Consider the following 6695-nt stretch of genomic DNA (forward strand, 5'->3'; position numbering starts at 1 on the left):
CGGTTTAGAGATTTTGGAATAACTTGATTAGCTGCTATCAAAGTTACACCTCTTGAACGAATAGTTGCTAGAGAAGAATCATCTTTGCAAGAAGAAGTGTGTATCACTGAAGTGGAAGTATCTGAACAACAAACTGATGACATCCTTCTAATTGATGTGGATAACCGTCAATATGAACATCTTTTCGACGATATGACGGATGAAAAAGGTGAAGAAGAGTTTGATGCAAGCGATGATGATCATTGTACTGATATTGATGAAAACTCGAATTATTCAGAATGATGTAATATATGTTTTAAATATTTTTTTAAAAAATATAAAAATCAGTTTAAGACTTAATGAAAGTGTATATTGTTTGGTTATAATAATTATTTGTTGGCTTTTAAGGATTTAATTGGAGTTTAGGGTTTAAGAGAAAATAGGATAAATGGGAGAATGAGGGGGGGGGGGATGGGGTAAAAGGGATATGATGTTATAGGTAAGAGACTTTGGGGTTTAAGGATTTGATTTTCAGGGATTCAGATATATTCGTAGTAAATTCGTCGTAATGGAAAACACGGGCCTGGTATATTCCTTGTAACACACGTGTCCTTGCAAATTCGTTGTAATCATTTCCTTGCAAATTCGTTGTAAAGATTTCCTTGTAAATTCGTTGTAATGCTTCCTTGCAAATTCGTTGTAACTCTAAGAACGCGGCCCTGATAGATTCGTCGTAAACATGTGTCCTTGTAAATTTGTTGTAATGCTTTCCTTATGAATTCGCTGTAACTTTACAAGAATTTTTTTGACGAAACATGTTACCATTATTTTTGGTGAAAACGTGTTTAAGCTGTTTTACCAAACTGATTTTGTTGTAAGCATTCTCAATCCAAGCAAGTTAACTTCATTTCATACCCTCGGTTTAGAGATTACGGAATAATTTGATTATTTGCTATCAAGTGGTTGTTTGATTATAATACTTATAACTTGCGTTTTAAGGATTCAATTGGAGTTTAGGGTTTAAGAAAAAATAGGATAAAGGGGATGATGTGGTAAAAGGGGATGATGTGGTAACAGATAAGTGATTTTGGGGTTTAGGGATTTGATTTTCGGGGTTTCAGATATAGTCCTAGTAAATTCGTCATAATAGAAAACACACGGGCCTGGTAGATTCCTCGTAATACATGTGTCCTTGTAAATTCGTTGTAATGCTTTCCTTGTAATTTCATTGTAAAGCTTTCCTTGTAAAGTCGTCGTAAAGTTTTCCTTGTAAGTTCGTCGTAAATATTCCTTGTAAATTCCTTGTAATTCTAAAAATGCGGACCTGGTAGATTCCTCGTAACACTAAAAACGCGGGTCTGGTACTAAAAACGCGGGACTGGTAGATTCCTCGTAAAATTACGACGACTTTACGAGGAATGTTGTTTTTTTATATAAAGTCGAAACATGAATGAGGAATGCCTCGTTCATTCCTCTCAAACCACTCCTCTCCTTCTCTCAAAGGTATGTTGTTTTTAATATTAATTTAGGTTTAGGTGGTTAGTTTAGGTGGTTAGTTTAGGTAATTAGTTTAGGTGATTAGTTTAGTTAATTAGATAGTTTAGGTGACAAAACTATATTCAAATATTAGGTTGAGGTATTTAAACGACTGATTAGATATTTTTTTTTAAAAAATAAATATATTTTATTTTCTTATAATTTTATGTAATTAATTATATTAATATGTTTCTTTTTTCAAGGTGGCTCCTAAAAAGATGGAACTGACGGTATGAATAAGCTTCATCAATGAAGCCACAAGGACGACTTCATCGCGGAACCCATAGATGAAGTACGAGACTCTCCAGGAAGAAACACTTCCAACAACTACTTCGACGGTGTCGTCCTTTAGCTTTTTATTTTTCAATTTTTTTGTTTTCTATTATTAATTTAAATATTATTTTATGACATTTATATATTTAAAAAAAAATATTTTAATTTTCAATATTTTATTTTATAATTTAAATATTTTTATTTTGAATATTTCATAATAATATAATAATATGACAATGAGATGTAAATTTCTTATAATGTTTACAAGGAGTTTACAAGGAAGTACTTGTAAAATTCACGTAATCTTTATGATAAATTTACTAGGAAATACTTGTAAATTTCTCGTAAATATTACAAGGACTTTACATTAAAAGACTTGTCATAAATTGTACAAGTACTTAAAGACGACTTTACAAGGAAACTATACGAGTCTTTTACGATGAAACTACGACGAAATACTCTCTTTCGCTTTTACAACGAATTTATTTCGTCGTAAATGTTACATGGAAGTTACGACGAATCTTGCATTACGACGGGCGTTTTACAACGAAACGCTATTCCTTGTTAATTCGTTGTAACCCTTCTATTACAACGAATTAACAAGGAATATGACCCTTGTTATAAATATGTTTTCTTGTAGTGATGGCTGGATGGTTATTTTTATATTTGATGTTTGGTTATTTTGGTTTGTTTATTACTGCACTCTTTCAAAATTAAAATTTGTTAAAAGAATTTTATACATGTGTTTTTAATTTGGAACAATAACTAAATGCAAATAATAATTAAAAAATTTGAATCATACTCAGCATTACAATTTATTTTATTAAGTTTCCTATCATTTTAAATTTTATTATAGACTTTTTATAAATGGATTCAAAAAGAAAAGTCAATCTCATTAATTTATATTGGGCTTATAATTCATATAAGTTAAGACTTTTTGACCATGGTTTAATTTCATTTGTAAAACATTAAATGGGCTCAAATCATATTTTAGGCCTGTAGCTTTGTGCCCGAATAAATTAAAAAAAAAAATTGTGATCTAATAATCAAAGTTATTGAGAAAAAAAAAACAGACGGAAAGTAATGTCTTTAGTAAAAAAAACAAACGAAAGATAGCAGTTCTCTTCGTCCAAATCGACGATTCTGGAAAAACTGAAGAAAACTATCCTTCTTCAGTTCGTAGAAAGGAAAACAATCGGTTAAGGATGAATTGAGAAGATAAAAGATCAAATCTTTCCAGAAAGAGATCTTTCAAACATGCATCCTCTTGACAATCGGTAAGTTTTTTGTTTGATTTAAGAGTTCTAATATCGTCAGTTATTTTTTTGCTCTTACTCTGATTATATATGTACTTTTGGGATGCAGGACAACAAATGTAGTTTTGAGATGCATGACATAATATAATTAATTGTATTCAAAAAAATCTGGACCGAATCATGTAATATTGTTATTTTTGGTACAAATATTCGAACTTGTTTCAGAACATTTGTTATTTAGATATTCTTAGGTTCTTATACATCAGAACCGAACTTATCAAGACCCAAAATGACCAACTCAAAACCCACACGTAAATTTATAATATTCAAGTAGAGCCTTATTTCAAAAAGAGAAAAACGATACCCGAAAAGAACAACTCATACCCGAAAAGAACAACTCATACCTAAATGAAGCCAATGTTCATACCTAACTGATTTTATAAACTAATAAAAAAGATTTTTTCTATGTGTTTGATTAAATTAAATGAAATAGAAAGAGTTTTTTAAATAGTAAAATAATTTTATTGAGTGTAAATTAAGTGACAATAAATGTAATACATTTTTATTATTTTGATTTAAGTTATTATTTTATTAACAAAAACAAGTTTTTGTGATGGGAATATCTTGAGTAATTTTTCACCGATTGAAACTAAAATAAATAAAAAAGTTTTAGTAAAACAATTTAAACCAAACATTTAACCATAAGCAAAATCCAGTTATTTTACATTTTTGATTTTATAATTGTTACGAAGTTTATGTTAATTTACTAATAAATCAAAATCTGCACTTAATTATTATCATTATTTTTTTCGAATGAATGTTAAATTCTTATTAAAGAAAACATTGTTACATTTACAATGCATCCTTAATCAGAAAGTTTTTTAAAGTTACTCCATAAAGACTTATATACTTTAACTTCTATACTCAAAGTACTGGCCTTGTTGAGAACCAGTATTGTAATCCCCCTTCCATCCTATTATCTCATGCCCTCAATATTGACGAAAATATGTTCCGAATGCTTCTATCTACCATTCTGATCATCTTGTTTGGTGGTAAGGATGCCTCACCATGTCTTCTATCATCACTTTCCAACCACAACCCGTGGATAGTTGCCTGGAACACATACTTCAAAGCAAAGATCTTGATAGTATTTTGACCCGTAGAGATCATTGATTGTTGTGTAATCATCTTCCATGAGACCTCTTGCGAGATTCTCCCAGACTTCTGCTGAATATCTACACTAAAAAGATGATTCCTTGTTTCTAAAGGTTCATCACAGAGAGAACATGCCGCATTCACATTTCCACCTGAATTCTGCACTTTATTATTATGGTAATATAATTAATGATATGATATATTGTTAAGGTAATATAATTATTAAAATTGTTAAACTAAGTGAAATATGAAAATATAATTAATGAAATCATATTAATGAAATTACTAAAATAAAACTATACTTTTTTTATACTGCTATTTATGTTTCCAAACAATTTTCATTTATACTATTATCCATATATATTTTCAAACAGTACCAAAAGTACTTTCAATAATATAGATACGTGATTGTAAATTTACAATGTGTTATAAATCATTAAGTGGATGACCCATAACCAAGACCAAGACAAGGCCCAGTCGTGGCCAATGGAGGAGAGAGAGAGAGTCGGCGGCCAAGATCCTAGTTGGCCAAGACTTCAAGTTTTCATTTTCTCTGTTTTTGATGTTTTCCTATTTCCTGTTGGATTAGGTTTTGGATAATTTCCTATTTACTTAAACTTTGTAATCCTTATAAAAGGAACCTCTGTTGTTCATTAATAATACAGATCGAATTCCCCATTCTTTTGCAACACGTTATCAGCACGATAGACTCTAAAACCCTGAGACAAAAAATCGAAACCTAAAAGCCTAAAATCGGCGACCACTCTTAAACCCTAGACACGTTATTCGTCTGATCAAGAACCCAGACGATCCATCTCAAATCCCTGACGTCCTCAGCTCACGTCCCAGCTCAGACGTGACCCGTCCAGCTTGCGATCGCATCCGAGACGCCGCGCACCCGAGACAAGCCCGCGCCCGTCCTCAGCTCGCGTCCGCCCCCGGTCTGCGATCCGATTGGAGACTACAAGCGTCCGTTCGTCTCAGCTCAAAGTTTCATCCGTTCCTGTTCTCTCTTTCTTTGGTGGTCCGGTTCTAAATCTCTACAAAGCAAAGGTATAACTTAATCTGAGAACCTAGAAAGATCAAAACCCTAATCCATTATTATGGAAACTTCGTCTTTGATGAAACCCTAGAAAATTACAAATTTAAAATCTACAAATCTCATAACTAGTAACCTGAATTGATTCCTTAGAACTTGTTGATTGATAGTTCCTGATCAGAATTTAAGAAACCCTAATTCTGGAATCGAAACCCTAAACCTAAAGGATTGAATCCGATTTTAATCTTCCTTGATTGAGTGTTTAATGATCTGAGGTTTTAGGTTGATAGATTGCTTGAATAATCTAAATCGAATTTAAACCCTAAAGGCCTTGAAACCTTGAAATCATATTGATTAAAACCGGCAGCCTTATTGTTTAAATTGAAATCCTAAATTCATAACTTGAATCCAATAGAAATCGAATTTCTAAGGTTGTTTGCATTACATCTAAATCTAAATTGAATTACATTCGTATTGTTTAAAATCGACCAGCATATAGAATATACGAATCTGAATCTGATTACATTGATAAATACATATGGCCGTGTGGCCTTAATCTCTCTGGTACATGTAGAATCATAAATTAGTATTGATTCGCACCATGGTCAAATAGATTTACATAGCCGATCCTATTGTTTAATAACATGGCCGAATAGGGCATGCTTGTAGCCGATTTGTTTTGAATGTCTAAAGGTCGAATGATCACATTGTGAATCTGAATTTTAAATGACAATGTGATCCAGATGTCGAAAATCTCAAATCTAGACTACGCAGCCCTTAATCTCTCTGGAGATAACTATTTACAGTGGGCGCTAGATACAAAGATCAACCTGAGGTCAAAGGGATTCGGTGATACGATCATCGAGGGAAAAAATGATAGTGATAAAAAACAGATACAGGGCGATTAGTATTATACGCCATCACCTCATTGAAGGTTTAAAGGATCAGTACTTAACAATGGAAAATCAACTAGACCTTTGGACCGCTTTACAGCGTAGATATGATCACCAGAAAACGGTGCTACTTCCAAAGGCTAGATATGAGTGGAAGAATCTCAGATTCATGGACTATAAATCCGTGGATGAATACAATTCTGTATTGTTCAGAATAGTTTCAATGATGAGATTGTGTGGTGAAGAAGTAACCGAAAAGGAGTTACTTGATAAGACCTTCTCTACATTCCATTCAACGAATGTGTTGCTGCAGCAGCAGTACATAGAGAGAGGATTCGCCACATATACTGATCTGATCTCGTGCCTACTTCTAGCCGAGGCTAATAATGAACTCCTGATGAAGAACAGTGAGATGAGACCTTCAGGTTCAACACCATTACCAGAAGCTCACAAAGCTGAACATGAAAAGAAAGATCCCAAAGAAAGCAACCACGTCTATAATGAGAGAAGAATACACGGTAGAAACCGTGGTGGGTACAAGGGACGTGGTGGCCGTGACAATTA

The sequence above is a fragment of the Brassica oleracea genome, chromosome C3 (genome assembly GCF_000695525.1).
Source record: "Brassica oleracea var. oleracea cultivar TO1000 chromosome C3, BOL, whole genome shotgun sequence".
NCBI lineage: Eukaryota > Viridiplantae > Streptophyta > Magnoliopsida > Brassicales > Brassicaceae > Brassica > Brassica oleracea.